At 45.1% G+C, this 19968-nt stretch overlaps 1 long non-coding RNA gene across 2 annotated transcripts in view; it reads left to right on the top strand.

The window, feature by feature from the left end:
- Nucleotides 1–509: 509 nt before the first annotated feature.
- Nucleotides 510–19968, top strand: part of Gm35041 — a 49556-nt gene continuing 30097 nt past the window's right edge. The window contains exon 1 of one of the 2 annotated variants that reach the window (XR_381701.1): nucleotides 510–557. This is a non-coding gene — a long non-coding RNA (predicted gene, 35041). Of the gene's footprint in view, nucleotides 558–953; nucleotides 1005–19968 lie in introns of those variants that run through there. The other variant, XR_381703.1, reaches the window with a different exon arrangement.

The following is a 19968-nucleotide window of genomic DNA, read 5'->3' on the forward strand; positions in this document are numbered from 1 at the left end:
CCGATGTCAAAGTGTGTGCTTTCCACCACAACTATGCTGCCTTGGCTCAGGAATCTAGTGGAGGGCTTCAGAACGTGAAGGGCTCTTGGGAATAACCTACTCCCAGGAGCTATGCTTCTGATCAGACTCAGTACACATGGCCTTATCCAGGAGCATAACCTCCTTGCCAACGCCAGCTTGTATGATGGAGTGGGAGGCCCCGCTTTATGAATTCCTTCTGTGGATCAAGGCCCCCATGCAATCAGCCCCATTCTGAACTCGCCATGCACTTGATTGACAGTGTCGGGAGTTCAAGCGTGCTGGGGGCACACAGGGGCAGTGTCTCTGAAGTAGACTCTTGGGTGCTTACAGCACTCAGGTGTTCTTTCTAGGGGTGAGATGTGAAAATGCCACCAGAACTGTCATGGAACTTTCCAAAATTCAGCTGTCACTTCCAACTGCTAACGTCAAGCCACGTACTCTAGCCTGCCAGACTGGGCTTGGTAGGGATGGCAGTGCCAGCCGCAGCTCTTCTGCTCCTTGGAAACAGCGTGACCATCTCCACTGCTGCTAGAGGAGTAAGTGACCTTGAACGGGCTTCATGAGGACTCTTTAAACTTCAAGCGCTTGCTTAAAATAAGTAAACGAGAAAATAAGGCAGAAACGATAGCGATGTGTGAACAGAGGCTCCGTATGTTTAGAAATATTTTCTTCGAGGCTACAACCCTCTCCAATATTCCCTAACTCCTTTGGCAAAATTAGAGTCCAAATTCTGCTGCAATTCAAGAAAATGGGAGGAAGTTTGAAATAGGCGGAGAAACTGATCTAGATGGTTTGGTAACAGGCCCAAAGAACACGGTGTTCTTTGGGCAAAGATATCTGCTCGCATGTCTGTTCCCGCAGGTCAGACTGACCCCCCGGGCCACTTAACTCGTGGCAAGTGGAGACAGTCAGAATATTTATAGAAAGTCCACTGCATCCTTGACAGTTACTAACAAAAGAAGAGAGGATGCTCACGAGAAAAGGTGATTCGAAGTGGTGATACAAGTCCTGAGCTCTGGGGAGGATGAGACGGAGGATTCTGGAGTTCCAGAGCAGCCCGAGATACAAAGGGAGACTGTGGTTCCATTTCCCCTTCTTCCTTTGGGGTATGCAGGCACTGCTGTGTCCAGGCAGGAAAGGATGAAGCAAAGTCCAGACCGGTCCGCGGGATCCTGGTCCGATAGTAAATGCGGAGTGGTAGGGAGGTGGGGCTTTGAGAGGGTGGGGGATGAGGGGAGTTGGAAGTGGGAGAGTGGAGGTGGGGGAGTTGGGGGTGGCGGGATGGGGTGGGGTGGTGGTAGGTGTGTGGGGTTTCTATTGTTACAGCTCTCTTAGACAAGGTTCAAAGAAATATCTCTCTTAGATGAGGTTCAGTGAGACAGCTTGTGTGCGTATATACTTTATTCGGGTGAATCAAGGGCTATACAGAGACTGGGAAGGGGTTCTTCTCGTGAAGTTTCATTGATTAAGGCTTAAGGATTCTGGGGGCAGCCGGGGCGTGGTGGCGCACGCCTTTAATTCCAGCACTTGGAAGGCAGAGGCAGGCGGTTCTGAGTTCGAGGCCAGCCTGGGCTACAAAGTGAGGTCCAGGACAGCCAGGGCTATACACAGAAACCCTGTCTCGAAAAACCAAAAAAAAAAAAAAAAAAAAAAAAAAAAAAGATTCTGGGGGCATTCCTCAGATAGAAGATTGGGGGTCGGGCTCTCCCGATCAGGTGAAGAAGAAGAAGCCTCGCTAAAAAAAGAGAGTCCTCCATTTTGTGCCATGCTCAGGAAAGTGATTCAATCATGGTAGACTACAGTCTTAACAGTGAGGTGGAACAGGAGACTCTCTCTCAAAACAAGCAAAAGAATATTTACCAACCCTTTCGTCTGTTGGTTGGTTGGTTTTGAAACAGCATCATGTCAAAGGCCATGTTAGCCTTAAACTTCCTAAGTAGCTGAAAGATGGCCTTGAACTCCTGATCCTCCTGCCATGCTTGGTGGGACACATCTCTATTCTAGTGCTCTAGAATCCAGGCAGGAATAACGTGGGTACGAATGCCAGCCTGACTACATTGGTGAGACCTTGTTGCAAGCAAGCGAGCAAACAAACAAAACTAAAATTCTTTACCTAGTCCAATGGTCCTCAGCCTTCCTAATGCTGAGAGCCTCATGTTGTGGTGACACCCCTCCCAACCATAAAATTATTTTGTTGCTACTTCATAAATGTAATTTCGCTGCAGTTATGAATCATAATGTAAATATCCAATATGTGACCCCCATGGGGGGGGTGTCTTGACCTGTAGGTTGAGGGAGAACCATTGGTCTAATCCAAGATAGCAAAGAGCTTTCTCTTCCTTCCTCTCTTCTGTTTCTTCCTCAAACAGGGCAATACTATGTAGCCCTCACTAGCCTGGGTCTTTCCATGTATACTGAGATATCCTCGAATTTTTCTCCCTGGTGCTGGGATTACATGTGTGCCCATCACACAGTGATTCCTTGTATCTCTCCTTTAGAATTTTATAGGTTTTGTGCTAGATCTTAGGTGTATGATTCAGTTTGTGTTCATTTCTTTTTTTTACAGCTTTATCGATATTTAATTCCCATCCCACCAAACAAATTCATATAATGTATATAAAACAATCAATGGTTTTCATCAACTCTGAAGGAAACCTCAGACTCGTTAGCTGCGGCTTACATATCTCCTCCCCTCTGCTCTAAGCCATCACCTTTCCGGTTACTTTCCATCATGACAGATCTGCCTCTCAAATTAATTTATATGTAGGGCATAAAAATAAAGACCAAGGGACATTTTTAATAACATGTGCATCCAACGGTCCCAGAACTACTATTTATCAAGAAGACTATATTTGCCAGGTATGAGAGTACGTGCCTATAATCCGAGTACTCAAGAGGCAGAGGCAGGAGGATTGCCACAAGTTCTAGTCTACCATGGTCTACAGACTGATTTCCTCGTAAGCCAACCAGACAGGGTTACAGGACAGGAATCTGTCAAAAGCAAAGCCAAATAAAAGCAAGAAAAGAGGCTTCTGAAGATGTCACTCAGTTAGTAGAGCACCTGCGTAGGGAGCCCTGGGTTCAGTTTGTTTGTTTGCTTCTTTGAGACAGGGTTTCTCTGTGTAGCCCTGGCTGTCCTGGAACTCACTCTATAGACCAGGCTGGCCTTGGATTTAGAGACTCACCTGCCTCTGCCTCTGGAGTATTGGGATTAAAGGCATACACCATGATTTCCAGCCTCCACCCATCTTTCTATTTGTACATCAAAGCCACCCCATCTTGATCTTGCTTACAGACACATGAGAGACTGGCAGTGTGAAGAGTCCCTCTGATTTGGTTGTTTTTCAAATAGCTGTGACTCTCCTAGGTCCTGTGCATTTCCACTCAAACTGTAAAACCAGTAATCCCAGCACTTACGAGGCAGAGAGGCAGAGAGGCAGAGAGGCAGAGGCAGGAGGATTGCCACAAGCATAAGGCCAGCCTAGTCTACAAAGTGAGTTTTAGGGCAGCCTGGTCTACACAGTAAGCTCTGCACCAGCAAGAGCTCCCACTGAAAAGGAAGTGTCTTGAGATGCTTCTTTTCTTTGTATTTATTTTTTAAGATTTAGTAATCAAGTAATTTATTCTTACTATTTCAAGCTGCATTCACACCCGTGTCTGCTGGAATTTTGATGAGGACTGCTTGGAAATTTTAGGCTAATTTAGGGGAGAGATGACGTTTCAACAATGAACATATATTCTGATTCATGAACATAGTACACCTCTTAATTTATTTAGGTGTTAATTGATTCTCAGTAATATTTTGTAGTTTTCAGTGTAAAATATTGCATGGATCTTATTAGTTTTGGCTCCAAGAATTTAATCCTTTGATGCTAAACAAAATATAGTTTGCAAACATATTTAAATTTATTTATGGTGAATGTGTGTGTGTGTGTGTGTGTATGTACAAATGCACATATGGAGGTCAGAAGACAGCTTGTAGACGTTTGTTCTCTCTTATCATGGGCTTCAGGGATCAAAACCATCAGGAGTGACGGCAGGCACCTCACCTGCTGCATGACCTCACTGGCCTCCTACATACTTTTAATTTTTCAGTTTTCAATTGTGTGTTGCTGACGGCTAGCAATGCCTTTTGTACATTGATCTTATAGTCTATAATTTTATTAAACCCATTATTAGTTATGTTTATGGATTTGCATATTATTAGGACCATTTTTCTTATGTGTTTGTCTCTTAGATAGATCCTTGTTCTGAAGCCCATCACAGCCTCTGTCTCCTGAATTCCGGGACAGTAGGCATCCATCCAACACTATGTCTGGTTCGTAATTTTCTACACATGTGAAAACATTTTTCTCTCTCCTATTCCAAATTGTTTTCTCTCTCTCTCTTCTCTCCTTGTCCAAATTGTATGCTATCTCTCTCTCCCTCCTTCCCTCTCTCCCTCCCTCATTCTCTCCCTCTCTTCCTTTTTTCTCTTTCTTTCTAAGTTGTGTTTTGAAATTAAAATATAATTATATAATTTCCCATTTTCCCTTCTTCCTTCCAACCTTTCCCATGTCTTATTACTCCTGTGTTCCCTCTCAAATTCACGGTCTATTTTTTTTTCTAATTGTTTTACATACATACATGCATAAATATATAAATACAACCTGCTCAGTCTATTTACTGTTACTTGTAGGTATATGGTTTTATTGGTATTGGATAACCAATTAGGTGGGCTCAACCCTTGGGAATTTGTTTCTCCCTCTCCCTGCATTCTTTAGTTGCTTATCTTTCTTTGTCTAGAAATTTCCTGTGAAATTTCCCTTTCCACATTAGTATGTCTTGTCTGTTGGCACTGTCCTTGTTCAGGTCTTGCTGAGGCAGCCATATTGTTGAAGTTTCATGGGTGATGCTTCCCTGTCGTTTCTAGAAGACACAACCTCACAGAACCTCTTGGTCTTCTGGCTCCTACAACTTCTCTATCCCCTCCTCTTTGATTGTCCCCGGGTTTTTGGTGCAGGAGTTGTGTCTGTTGGGTCTGGGCACCGCATGGTCAGTTGTTCTGTACTGGCCACTTGTGCTTTTCTGAATTGGTCTCCATCTCTTTTAAAGAGATGCTCCTTTGATAAGGAGACATACGCTTTTCTGAGGGAATGCGTATTAGAAGGTACTTGGGAACTATTCTGACTTAGTCAAGAGTAGTGTAAGCTTTTGCTCTAGGACCCATGACCTCTCCAAGCCCGGAAAGGCTGGGTAGGTTTCCAGGACTAGGCATGAGTTCCCTCTTGTTCTGAGGCTTTAAGTTGAATTAAGTTGGTTACCACATGCCGCTAGCTACTGCACTCGCAGGGCTAGCTTGCTAAGTTGTTGTGGATCATCATAGGTGTCATAGCTGAGTAGTGGTTGCTCACCCTTCTTGGAAGTTTGCATAGCACCAGGAAGGTCCTGTGACAGCTCGTTTTTAGGGAGGAGGTTTTCAAGTCAGATCTAGGACCGATCCTCTGAGTTCAGTGTCCAAAGAGCATGGCGTGTCTTCAGTAATATGGACTTACCTTCAACCTCTGGAACGAAACCAAGCACAACGGCAATAACTTGTACTGCTCTGTGAGTCTGTTAGAACCACTGACCAACAACTCACTCCTGATACTGGAGCTTTGTCAGTTTTTAGCTCTTGTTGTTCTGGAGGTGAGGGGACAGTATTGTCAGCACATCAGGTGAAATTCTACTATGCACTTACAGTTTATAAGTATATAAACTATACACTTATGCACATACAATTCTATGTTTTATATGTAATTTTAGGGAAGAATAAATATGACTCCTCATGATTTTTCCAATGCCCTTAGTGTTTCTTTCTTTGCAGCACTGGGAACTGAGCCCAGGTAAGTGTTCTACATTCACACCTGCCAAGGATCTCTGCCTTTTCTTTTGTGTAAATGCTGGAAATTAAACCCAGGCTCTCAGGCAAGTGGTTTAATTTTAATTGCAGCATATGGGAATTAGAGGCAGGTGAATATCTGCTTTCAAGGCCAACCTGGTCTACACAGTGAGTTCCAGGACAGCCAAGGCTACACAGAGAAACCCTGTCTCAAACCAAACAAACAAACAAACAAACAAACAAACCAAAACCCACCACGCTCTCATACATGCTATGCACACACTCTGTCACTGAGCTGTGTCACCAGCCAAACTTCTCAGTTGAAAACATTTTAATCCATGTATTATGTGTAACATATGTTTGTGTGTGTCATGTAGGTGCACTGCACATGTATATACACGTGTGTAGACCAGAGGTTGATGCTGTAGGTTTCCTATTGGTCTTTGTCTTAGTTTTTGAAACAGGATCTTTGAACAAAGAGCTCACTAATAGGCTATCCTGGTTGAACTTAACCATGCAGATTCCAGGTGTGCACTGCCATTCCTGGCTTTAACATGGCTACCGAGGACTTGAACTCAGGACTTCCTGCTTACATGACAGGCTCTTTATCTACTGAGCTTTCTCCCCAGCTGTAGCACTCCACTTTTTAGTTCCTCTTCTTTTGCTTATCAGGATCCTATGGGTAAAATGTCCTCCTTATTTTCTTCAAGGACACCATGGGTGAATCCCACTAACAGAACTTCAAGAGTTTATAGGAAGAAAAATAGATATGAAGGAATAAGGACTATGTAAAGGAAACAAGGCTTTATAATAGAAACATGCTTAAGCTAGTTCTGAGGTTTTTCTCTGTTATTATTATTGTGTGAGAACATGTGCATGTGTGCATGCCTGCACCTGTATATGCCATAGAGTGCCCATGGAAACCAGAGGACAACTTTTGGGAGTCATTTCTCCTCCTCCACCATTCGAGGGATGGAACTGAAGTTGTCGGTCGGGCTTGCACGGCAGGTACTTTTACTGCTAAGCTATCTCGCTGGCTCTTCGGTTTCTTCTTTAAGATTCTGTGCTGGGCAGCATGGCTCCCAGCTGTAATCCCAGAACTCAGGAGGCAGAGGTAGAGGATTGGCCAACCTGGTCGATAACTTATAGTGAGTTCTGGCTAGCTAGGATGTTTTAGCAAGATGTTGTAAACACACACCCAGACACGGATGCACACGCACACACACATACACACACGATAAGGAAAGGGAAGGGGTTGGAGACAGTTCAGTTGGTAGAGTACTTGCTTTGGATGAATGAAGCTTGGAGTTTGATCCCCAACCCCTCACAAAACCAGATATGATGGTGCATGCCTATAATCCCAATATATGGGAGCTTGGGTTACATGAGACTCTGTCAACAAAATAAAAATAATTAATTAATTCTGTGTTCTGTAAAAAGAGCTCTGTGTGCAGCCTTCAGGGACAACACTCAAGCGTCTCTGCCCTTGAGCTAGCATAATGTCCTCCAACTCATACGCCTGCATCAGTTCATATGCCTGTATCAGTTCAGCATATGCCCATAGCAGTTCATATGCCTACGTCAATTCATACACCTTTATTTTCAGCCATGTGATTTCTGGTCCTGAGAAGCTAAAAGGAAAAAAAACTCCAGCTCCATTGAACACAACCTCTGGTATCTCCAGGAATCTTTTCATTCTCTCCTACTGCAGTTGATATAAAGGGCACACCTAGTCCACAGCTGAGCCGTTGAGCACCACAGAAGGTGGAGCAGATGTTTCTAATCCCGTCCCAGGCAGGGTTTTTGTTGGGAAACATTCTGTGATGATTCACTCACATGAGATCCTTACACCCAAGGGTCTTGTAAAAATCTGCCTATATTGCCCTTTCAAAGTATAATAGCCACATAATAAGCATACCAGTCATGCATAGTATGAGTTGCTACAGTTGCGGTATGAGGAAGGTCATATTTATTTACCCAGTACAGTGGTAAAATTTGTCTAGAGGGCACATTGGATGGATTTAGGACTAAGTGGAGATTTCTTTTCAGAACTAGGTTGAGGTATTTTTTTTTCTTCTTCTTACTTCTAACGGGGTCTCACTCTAGCTCAGACTTGAGACTTGACACTGTAATTCAGACTGGCTTCTAACTCTTATCTACCCTCCTGCCTCCCTAGTGCTGGGATTACAGCTGTGACCCACTGGACCTGGTTGCGTTATTATCAAAACATGACGGTTTAAAGACCTAACAAAAATTATGTAGAGCTCAGTCAAATATTTTTTATTAAAATTAATTTCATCTATTTGTTTATATTTATTTGTTTATTTTTGGTGTCTTGAGACAGGGTCTCATGTAGCTTACATTGGCCTCAAACTGATGTATATAACTAAGCCTCACTTGGAATTTGCTGGGATTGCAAGAGCACACCACCCCACCCAGCTATCCTTAAATTTGTATGTTTTTATTGAGGGAAAAGGATTGGATCCCTCACTCTGTAGCTCAGGATGTTTAGAAATTCAACAAGGCTGATCTTGAACTTCTGGTAATCCTCCTGCCTCAACTTCGCAAGTGTTTAGATTATAGGTGTATACTACCATGTCCAGCTTAATGAGTTAAAAAACACGTATCCGATTCCACCTCAATTTAGTGATACATGTAAAACCCATGCTATTTAAAGTCTAAGTAACATAAGCACCTTTGGTTAAGATAATTACTGTTTATAACAGTTCCAGGGAGTAATTCGAGTTGGGACTGGGTTTACTGAAGAGTGATTTTATTTTATTTATGTGTATGCTGAATGTATGCTGCATGAGTGCAGGCACCATGGCGTCCAGAAGAGGGCATCAGATGCCCTGGAGGTGGAGTTAGCAGGTAACTGTGGGTTGCCCATTGTGGGTGCTGGGAACTGATCTGGGTTCACTGGCAGAACAGTTAGTTCTCTTAATCATTGAGCCACTTGTCCAGTCCCTTGAGGATAATGTTTGCGTCAACTTTTCTACAGTGAGAACTTAGATGGAGTATGATTTCTGTTCCATGGTGTTCTTACAAGTTGACACTGCGTTTTTCTTTATTCATGAGAAATCCTTGGAAAAGCCTCTCTGGGGCTCAATGTATTCTAACACTAGCAAGTAATGACTTTTCCCTTCTTGTGGAGGCATAGAAAATAAATACATTTTTTTTTTCTTGTGGTGCAGGAGATTGAGTTCAGGACCCTGTGTATGCTAAGCACACATCCGACCACTAGCTATATTCCAGCCCAGACTTGTACTCATGTGTTTATTTCACAGATTTTTATTGTGCTTATTATTTTGTGCCTGGTATCATATACCTTTTTTTGGTGACAGCTTTCTGATACCTGTCTCATGTAGTTGGGCACAGAAGCCTCACAGCTGAGTACGAGGGTTGGGATTTGAACTCAGACAGTCGGACTTCGATCTGTACTCTCTTACCGCCAAGTTACAATGCATATCTGTCGTGATAAGGCAAGGATGTCCAGGATCCAAAGCCATTGCCAGGAGACAGGGCGACTGGGCAATCAAGGAAAGACCCTGTTCCACACATGCCACGCGTGCTTACCTCCTTCCCTAGAGCTCTGGCTTCTCAGAGCTCTGGCTTCTCGTCCTCATACCTGACTACTCCTCAGCCGCCGAGTGGGAGTGGTCAGGAGCTAGCCTCCTGCAACCTTCAGCTTTCTTAGAGCTGAGTCATAGGCTAACCTGGCCTGACCACTCAGCCTGACTCACTGGCCTCTTTTCTCCTTCCTCCTCACTGTACACGTCAACAACCAGACCTAGGGGCTTTCTTCCATGGTATGAGAATCTTCAAGACCAAGAAGGAGGCCTGCCTGGTGCCCACCATTTAGGCGACTGATCGCTCCAGAGCCAGTCTCTACTCCAGGTTTTCTTTTCCCTTTGGCCCTTCCGCAAGTAACACGGGCTGGGCCCCATTTAGTCTCACCAGGCTTGTTATTCTGAGCAGCTTGCCTCTGGTTCCCTCCAGGGCAGCAAACTGGTACCTCTGGGAGAGAGAAAGGAAAGCTTTGAGCTGCCAGCCAACAGGTGCTCAGCACATGCTTCTTGCCGGTTGAAAACAAAAGCTTGGCTTCCCAGCGGCAGAGAGCAACCAGGCCTCCTGCCCCATGCGGAGATCCACAGTGACCACCTCAAGCACTCTGGCACTTGTGTTACCCATAAACTCCTGTGGGCAGTATCTGAGTTATTCACTCTCTGCCAGTGGGGTGTTGAACTCGTTCAGTTTGGTTAACTCGGGGACAAACACTTCAGCCTTTGTGCTTACAGCCCGGGTTTTGCAGATCAAAGATGAGTGGGCTTATTTATTAGGGTGCTAGGGAGTGACTCACTACCTTGTGCATGCAAGCCTAGTCTTCTACAGGGCTACATATCTAGGCCTTGGGTTTAGCCCTCTAATTTACAAGGGAGGGGGCACACTGAACACTCTACTCTCTTGAAGTATCATCTGGCAGAAAGGTATGCAACTTAGAAACAAGCCTACCCACGCCCACGCTGCATCTCCTTCTCCACACTCACCACTCACTCCTGGGACCCCTGTGGGTTTGGGGAGCTTGTACTTGGCCTTAGGAAAAGAGGATGCAGCCCAGGGACATCCTTTGGCCCCAGAAGGGGGTGGCTGCCAGAGACTGTATTTGAATTTTTTTTTTTTTTAATTAGATGAGGTCTTACTTTGTATTCCTGGCTCTCTAGAATTTGCCATGCAGGTCAGACTGGCTTCAAACTTGCAATACTTCTCCTACCTCTGCCTCTTGAGTACTTGGATCACAAGTGTCAGAGAGGAGCCTTTTTTTTTTTAATATATTTTATTAGGTATTTTCCTTTTACATTTCCAATGCTATCCCAAAAGTCCCCCATACTCCCCCCCCCCCCCCAGAGGAACCTTTTAATGTGTGAGCCTTGGGCAAGGGTACCTCTTGCTTGGGTCTGAGGCCAGCACTGGAGAAAACAATTCTACTGCCTTCCTTTATAGAGAATGCCTTCTTGAAGTCTCCTCTCACATAGGTTCTTCCTGTGGAAACAGGGAGGAGGCCTGTCAGGAGGCCGTGGGCCAGAGGTCAGTGCCACGTGGACCTGTTTACAAGGAATTCAGTAAACAATGCTCCTATGAGCTGGTCAGACTTCTTATCATCTCCTAGGCTTCTGGCAACGCCTAATGACCAATGCATTGGATAGGGACACCACCCAGTGGAAAGTGGACGTTTCCAGCCCTTTTACGATCCAGCCAAAGTCCAGGTATTGAAGAGAGGCAGGGAAAGCGCTGTTACATTGTGTCTGGGCTGATCACCCACCTTCAGATGATTTTTCTCTCTGGAAAGCAGAACACTCAACAACGGCATCCTGGTCTACTCCTGCCTTCCCCCTCCTCCAGTCCTCTCACACACCTGTTTAGGGAACCGCTGGTATCCAGGCAAGCAAGAGGCCCCGGCATACCCTGTGAGAGATGCTGACATTCCTAGATATTCTACGGCTTTTTCAACGAAACAGACGCGCATTCATCCCATGCCTTTGTTTTATAGACTGGTTTATGACTAGAAATAACCCGCTTATCGTAAATCTCTCTTGGGGGATTTACAGAGGTGTCGCCTGTTCTATTTGCCTGGCGTTTTTCACACATTTGTTTAACTTCATCCATTATTCAGGGAGAACATTTTGTATTCTAAGTCTTAATTACACAAGAAGGAAATATTGCCCAACAGACACAGCCCTTACTGTTTTAAGGTTCCCTTAATTTGGAAGGTAGATCCCCGTTGGTGGGTCTCCAGCCTTTCAAGTACTTTCTCCAAGAAGCCATGGGGTGAGAGTACCAGGCTTCAGCCTGTGCACAGCTAGGTGTGCAGTGCTTTCTTTAAAGGACGAACGTTTGTGTTATTGCTCTGAGTTTTACAAACATCTTTTTTTTTTTTTTTTTTGCAAGGGAGGGACAAGGGTAAATTCTTACTGTTTTTTGTTTTGTTTTTGTTTTCTGAGACAGGGTTTCTCTGTGTAGCCCTGGCGGCCCTGAACTCACTCTGTAGACCAGGCTGGCCTCGAACTCACTGCTTCTGCCTCTGCTGGGATCAAAGGTGTGTGCCACCACTGCACCACCTCCCCCCACCCCACCCCCCAGCGGTGGTCCCCTTCCCCCCCAACTGCCTCCCCCCCACACCCCCCACACCCCCGACCTAGTTTGGCCCTTACCATCCTGTCTGCCTTTAGCCTCATGGAGTTGAGAGGAACTACCAGCCTCCTCTGGTTGTATGTGTGGAATGTGAATACCATGTAAATAGGTGTTTTTAGCCATTTAAAGAATGTGGCTCTGCATCATTAATTACTTTCACAGTGCTGTGTGATGATCACTGTTATTTCAAGAAGATTTTTTTTTAAATCACCCTAAACAGAACTTCAGGATCATTAAGTAGTTAATGGCCATCTTCTGGCATTTTGCTCTTCAGTTTACTTGTAGTGTGTGTGTGTGTGTGTGTGTGTGTGTGTGTGTGCCTCAGGCTGACCCTGTATCCTCCATGTAGCCAAGGATGAACTTGACTTTGGGACCCTCCTGTCTCTACCTCTTGAATGTTGGAATCACAGGTGTATATCACTGTGCCTGTTGGGCTGGGAGTTAACCCAGGACTTCTGTGCAAGCTCTCTCCCAATGGACATAGCCATAGCCCCTTACTTACTGTGTATGCTCATCCACAATGTAGGGACCTGAGATGGACTGCTGCCTCTGGGCCTCACCAGCTCTGGGATCTTGAAAACTTACCTGCTGTCTTTTATGTCTTAATTTAATAAACGGCAGAAAGAGCCAAGAAGAGCAAGCCCTCACAGGGCTGTGTTATATCCATAACACACATGCACGGGATAGTGTCTGGGACACCATCAGCTTCCAATAAGATTTCTACTGCTTGCTTTGTTTGGTCTCCTTGTCACTGGGGTTCACTGCTACTGGTGAGGTTACAATTCACCACCTTACATCACTGGGCTCAGCTTCGTCTTTACACACACGCACACGCGCATGCGCGCGCACACACACACGTATATATATATATACATATATATATATATATATATATATATATACATATATATATATATATATATATGTATATTGTGTGTGTGCGCACGTGCTTGCGTGCATATGTGTGTGGTGTGTTTGTATGTTTGTGTATGTGTATGTGTATGTGTAGCCCAGTGGTTGATGTTGCTTGTTGTCAGTTGCTCCCCACTTTACATATTGAGGTAGGGCTTCTCACTTGCACCCAGGACTTGATGACTTGGCTAGTCCAGCTAGCCCGCTTTCCTAAGGCCCTGTCTTCAGTTCCTGAGTGCTGAGATCACAGGTAGCCATTATGGCTGTCTGGCGTTTATGAGACTTCTGGTCTTCATATTTAAAATTGCTTTACTCACTGGGCCATCTCCCCAGTTCTTTCTTTCCCATCCCTTCAAACAGGGCTAGGAGGTGGGGGATGAGCTTTCACCCCCACTCTGAGATGGGGAGGGGGGGCTTGTTATGTAGCCCAGACTGGCCTCTAATTCAGGATCCTTCTGCCTCAGCTTCTCAAGTGCTGGGACGACAGGAGCGCACCATGCCAGCTTGGACATTTCTTTCCTTCTTCCTTCCTTCCTTCCTTCCTCCCTCCCTCCCTCCCTCTCTCTTCCTGCTCCTCATTTTTTCAAAGACAGGGTTTCTCTGTGTAGCCCTGGCTGTCTTGGAACTCACTCTGTAGAACAGGCTTGCCTTGAACTCAGAGGTCCACCTGCATCTGCCTCCCAAATACTGCGATTAAAGGAGTGTGACACACAGCACTTGGCTGTTGCTTATTCTCACTGTCTCTACTTCCCTCCCTTCCTCTCACTATTCCTCCTTCCCTCCTTTCCTTCCTTCTTCTATCCTCCCCTCCCTCCTCATATCTCTTCCTTTCTCCTTTCCTTTCCCTCCCTCCTTTTCTTCCTTCCTTCTCCTTCCTCTCTCTCCTTCTCCCTTCTCCTTTTCTTCCCCTTCATCTTTCTTTCTTTCTTTCTTTCTTTCTTTCTTTCTTTCTTTCTTTCTTTCTTTCTCTCTCTCAATCTCTCTCTCTTTCTTTCTTTCTTCCTGCCTGTCTTCTTCTCCTCCTCCCCCTCCTCCCCCTCCTCTTCCTCTTCATCCTCCTCCTTCTCTTCTTCTTTGTCAGTGTCTCATGTAGTCCAGGCTAGCCTCAAGCTTGGTATATAACTAAACATGGTCTTAAACTTCTGATTCTCCTGCTTTTCTGTACCTTCCAAGCACTGGGATTATAGGAATGTACCACCATGCCCAGTATGCTATCTCTCTTCATATATTAATTGTATAATGGGTGCCATTATGGCATTTTATTTGTGTATGTGTGTTAATGTGTGTGGTTGTTTGTGCTTTATGTGTGTGAGAGAATTTGGTGTATATATGGGCAGGCGTGTGTACCATGTGAAGGTCCAAGGATGATGTTGGGAGTCCTCCTGTCCCTTGGAAACAGTCGATTGCTGAACCTGGAGCTAGGCTACTGATCGACAGGTCCTGGCAATCCTGCCTCTGCGCCCATGGATCTGGGGTTATAGGAACATGTGTGGCCATGCCCCGACTCTTACATGGGTATGAACTCAGGTCTCATGCTTATGCCCCTCTTATCCTCTCATTCATCTCCCCAGCTTCCATCATGGTATTTCATACACTTATGTAGTAAACGTCACTAATTACCTTCTCCTGACCCCTTTCCACTCAGCCTCTTCCCCTTCCCACATACTCTATCTGTTTTGTTTTTGTTTTTTGAGACAGGATTGAACATAGCTGGTTGCAAACTTCCAATCCATCCTCTGTCCTCCATCTTCCAACACCTCAACAGCAACAATAACAACAACAACAATCTAGATTGTAAATATGAGGTAAATAATTGTCTTTGCTAGTTTGGTTTATTAACATGATGATCTCCAGTTTTATCTATTTTTAGGCAAATGACAATTTTCTTCTTCTTTGTGACTGATTGATTCTCCATATACATACATAATATATACATACATAATACATAATAACACACACATAATACATACATACATACATAACACATACACACATGCACATGCATACATATATGTTGTATTTTCTTTATCCATTCTCTGTTAATGGACACCTTGGCTGATTCTTTACATTGGCCTTTGTGAATAGTGAAGAAATTAACAGGTATATAGGTATCTATTTAGTAGATTGATTTTCTGGCACCTGTGTAGGAGTTGTATAGCAAGATCATATGGTAGGTTTTAGTTTTTGTTTTATTCTTATTTCTACCACTTGAGCATGTAGGTACCCAAGTCTCCTCCAGCAAGCTCCTCTGTCGCAGACTAATTTGTCCGTGCCCTGTAGCCAGAGTGTTCAGTGTTTTCAGCAAGAGCCTCTTACCATCGAGTTTTTGTGAGTATCTAATAGAGGTGGCTAAAATTGGTGTTATCTGGGTGATCTTAGGGTTCTCCATGGCCAACAGCTCGTAGTTGAATCTTCCTTCCTTCCTTCCTTCTTCCTTCCTTCCTTCCTTCCTTCCTTCCTTCCTTCCTTCTTTCCTCCCTCTCTCTCTCTCTCTCTCTCTCTCTTTCTATAAGGTCTTACTATGTAAGATAGACATTTCTTATGTTTATATGTGGGCTACATAGTAAGACCTTTTCTGAGAAACAGGAAGAAGAGGAGGAGAAGGAAATGGAGATGGAGGAGGAGGAGAAGGAGATAAAGAAGGGGGAGGAGGAGGAGAAGGAGGAGGAGGAGGAAAACAACTTTTAAAAAGCCTGAAGGAAAGAGGCATATGACTGCTTTAGTGTACAGGTATAGTGACCTATGGGGAAAAAGAACAGAAGTTGTTGGACGTGTAATTCCAGAACTTGGGAGGTGGTGCCAGGAGGGTTGTTAGCTACAAGGTGAGGACAGAGAACTCCCCACCAGCATTTGCTGTTGCCTGTTTCTTTGTACCCCCTCTCTGATGAGTGTGAAGGAATGGAGTTCTAACCGTGGAGCTTGATCTGCATATCCCTGTGGATGTTGTTCGGTGGTCAGTGTCCGCTTGTATTTCTTCTTTAGAGAACTTGCCTGTTCATTTGTCCACTTATTGATTAGTTTATTTCTTCTTTTGGAGTTTAAGTTTTAAGGTCTTTGCACATCCTGGATTAGTCCCCGTCAGAAGATGCTGGACTTCTGACTATGGCAATGATTTTTTCCTATTCTGTAGGCTGAGGCCAAGTTCTTCAAGCTAAAGTAACATGTAATCTACAGAAAGAGAGGAAGAGGGAGGCAGAGTCCCCTCTGTGGGATATTTCTCTTTTTTAAGGGAATCTTTGCCGGACTGGTTTTTCAGACAGATGAACTTAATGGTTAATGCTGCTGAAACAGACTTGTGATCTTTATAGACACACAGTTGAAAGAGAAAACTCCCTTTCCTGAAAAACAAAAACAAACAAAACCGACAGTGGGCTTCTTTCAGGGCCTCTAGAAGAAGGAAAATAGAAGTTCAGGAAGCTTAGTAATTCTAAACAATGTTGTGTAGGGGATACAGGATTCAAGTCTAGGAAGGGTTGAGGTAAACAGGACAGGAAAAGAAGGAGATGGCAAGGGTAGGTGGGAGCTAAAGAAGATCCAGACACCCCGTGGGGCAGCTGTGAGAGGAAAATCCCCACTTCAGAGAGAACAATGAACAGGACCAGGGTGTGTGGTGTGGAGTCCAGTGTGGCTGGAAAGGAAAATATTCAATCTCCAGTGGAAACGTCACAGATGTAGCCACAGCCTTTCTTTCTTTTCTCTTTTGGTCAGCCATACTGTTTATAATTTACTACTTAATGCCATGTTCCATGGGCTTAGGGAGATCCCCAAATGCAGATCTTCACCAGCACGGGGAGGGATGTAGTGGGGGAGGGGGAGTTCTGGGACTTGGAGGTACACGCAGACCAAGCTCACTGGCTGAGTTTTCCTTCTTACCAGTCACCCAGTCTACACCCTGCCCAAGCCAGGGTTGGAGAAGCCTGACCAGACAGAAACATCCTCTCTCTTGTTTACTGCTATCCCAACACATAATGGACCAGGAAGAGTCAGGGGCTGAGAGGGAGGAGAGTAGGCAGAAGTGGGTAGCAAGTGGGAATATTTGAGAACATAGCCCAGGATAGCCAGGCGTTGGCTGTAAAGAGGCAGAGTCTAGACTCTGAGTCTCTGATGTGTGCCTCGTTGCCCAATCAGAATTCACCCACAAAAAGAAAATTCAGAGAGAAAAGTAAGACTTTCAAGACAACTGGGCTTGATGACTCACGACTCAGTGGATTTCGAAAGGAGGACGGCAGTAAATGCAAGGCTAGCCTGGGCTACAGCGTAAGGACTCGATCTCAACGGCACTCCTCTACCAAAGAAAAGTTTCAAGGCAGTAGCACAGGATGTAAAAGCCCTCCGAGAACAAAGCCTGTAGGGGGTGGGATCCTCCCAGGACTCCTGTGTTGAATTCAATCCCCATAGAGAGCTAGCGAGAGAGTAGAACTTACAGCCAGTGACTAGGAGTAAAGCATTTGGTAAAATCCTCATGTCTGAATTGTAGAGACCCCAAGCCCCCACACACTGTGGGTTTTTTTTTTTTTTTCACCTTGACATAAACTAGAGTCATCTGAAAAGTGGGAGCTGCAGTCAAAAACATCTCTCCATCAGATTGGCTGGTAGACAAGCCTGTGAGGTAGTTTCTTTACTGGTAATTGATGGAGAAAGGGCCCCACCCACCGTGGGAGATGCCATCCCAGTGTTCTTCCGTGACCTCTGCTTCAGTTCCTGCCTTCAGTTCCTGCCTTGGCTTTCCTCAATGGACTGTGATATGTAAACCGAATAAACCCTCTCACTCCTCAGTTGCTTAAAACCAACTCGGGCTCTATTGTACAGAAATAGAAACCACACTAGGACCCACTTCTGTATCTATTGCCACTTTGTGCCCTGTGTCATCTCAGGACCCTGTCAGCATTACTCCTTGCAGGAACTTCAACCTTCAGACTGTGAACTAAATAGGCCTCTTTTCTTAATAAGTGAGCCTGTACACGGCTTGACTCTGGGATGTCCCCCGAAGGCTCGTGCTTTGAGCACTTGTTCCCTATCTAATAGCACTGATTCCAGGTTAGGAGGAGGGCTATGGATCCTTGAAGAGGCAGGCTGGAGAGACGGCTCAGAGCACTGGCTGCTCTTCCAGCATGGGTTCAATTCCTAACACCCACATAATGGTTTACAACCATCTGTAATTCCAGTTCATGGGGGGTCTGATGCCTTCTTGTTGTCTTTGTGGGCAAGCTTTTGAGAGTTTATAGCCTCCCTCCTCTTCCTGTTTACGTTCTCTGTTTCCTGTGTGTGGATAAAATATGTGATAGCCAGCTTCTGGCTTCACCAACTTGCTGCTATGCCTCACTACCATTATGGACTCTCATGGCTCTCAGCCTGTGAGTTCTGACCCCACTGGGGGTTGAGTGACCCTTTCTCACAGGCTTCGCTTAAGACCATCTTCATATTTACATTACAATTCATAACAGTAGCAAAATTACAGTTATGAAGTTTGAATGGAAATAACTTCATGATTGGGGATCACCACATAATTGTGCATTAGGAAGCTTGGGAACCCCTGCACTAGATTCATAAGCCAAAATAATTCTTTTCATCTATAAATTAATTTTGGTCATAGTACTTTATCGCAATGAAAAAGAGACACAAGCATCATTTGAAAGGCCTTTCTTTGGAAAGCCAGTGTCAGAGGAGTGTTGTTAGAGTGCCCTACTGAGAAATGGCTGCCCTGGGGAAATGTGTTCCCAGGTCTAGCTACACAAGTACTCAGAATCGGCTGCGCCCAGGATCTAAGGGAGCCACGTTCCTCTCAAGCGGGTGGCGCAGGCCTTGGCATCATCCCCGTGGCGCTGCTTTCTCAGGCATTCAGAAAGAATTCAAGAGTTACAAGCCAGGCAGTGGTGGCGCACGCCTTTAATTCCAGGATTTGGGAGGCAGACACAGGTGGATTTCTGAGTTTGAGGCCAGCCTGGTTCTACAGAGTGAGTTAGCCAGGGCTATACAGAGAAATCTGTCTTGAGCCCCCCCCCCCCCAAAAAAAAAAGAAGAGTTACAGGTGGGGCTGGAGAGATGGCTCAAAAGTTAAGAGCACTTGGCTGTTCTTCCAGAGGTCCTGAGTTCAATTCCCAGCAGCCACATGGTGGCTCACAACCATCTGTAATGGGATCTGGTGCCGTCTTCTGGCCTATGGACACACATGCAGTCAGAATGCTGTATAGATAATAAATAAATCTGAGAGAGAGAGAGAGAGAGAGAGAGAGAGAGATACAGGTGAAGCCAGAGTTGCAATGAGGATCTCAGGATGCTGGCGACATCAGGGATGCAGGATGTCTGCTGAGGAAAGCTGCAGGTGACAAGTGGGACTGGCTCACAGGGAGGCCATGTATGCTGTAGGTTGCTGGAGCAGGCTGACCAAATGTCATCTATGGAGCTGTAGGAGTGGATGTGAGTTCTGCCATGTTTTCTCTTGTTTTGGTCCAATAGCTGCTTGTGATCCTCCTGTTTCTTGTATTTAGAGTAGGAGGTTTTATCTAGTGCCATCGCATACTGGAAGTATAACTTTCCTTCTTTTTCTTTTTTTGCTTTGTTTTGCTTTGTTTTGTTTTGTTTTGTTTTGTTTTGTTTTTTTTAAAGATTTATTTATTTATTATATGTAAATACACTGTAGCTGTCTTCAGACACTCCAGAAGAGGGAGTCAGATCTTGTTACAGATGGTTGTGAGCCACCATGTGGTTGCTGGGATTTGAACTCTGGACCTTCGGAAGAGCAGTCGGGTGCTCTTACACACTGAGCCATCTCACCAGCCCCTTGTTTTGTTTTTTGTTTGTTTGTTTGTTTGTTTGTTTTTTGAGACGGGATTTCTCTGTGTAGCCTTGGCTGTCCTGGAACTTGCTATGTAGACCAAGCTGGCCTCGAACTCAAAGAGATTTCTGCCTGCCTCGGTCTCCAGCCTCTGCCTCCGCCTCCGCCTCCGCCTCCGCCTCCGCCTCCGCCTCCGCCTCCGCCTCCGCCT

This window comes from Mus musculus, chromosome 12 (assembly GCF_000001635.26).
Source record: "Mus musculus strain C57BL/6J chromosome 12, GRCm38.p6 C57BL/6J".
In the NCBI taxonomy this organism is placed as follows: Eukaryota; Metazoa; Chordata; class Mammalia; order Rodentia; family Muridae; genus Mus; species Mus musculus.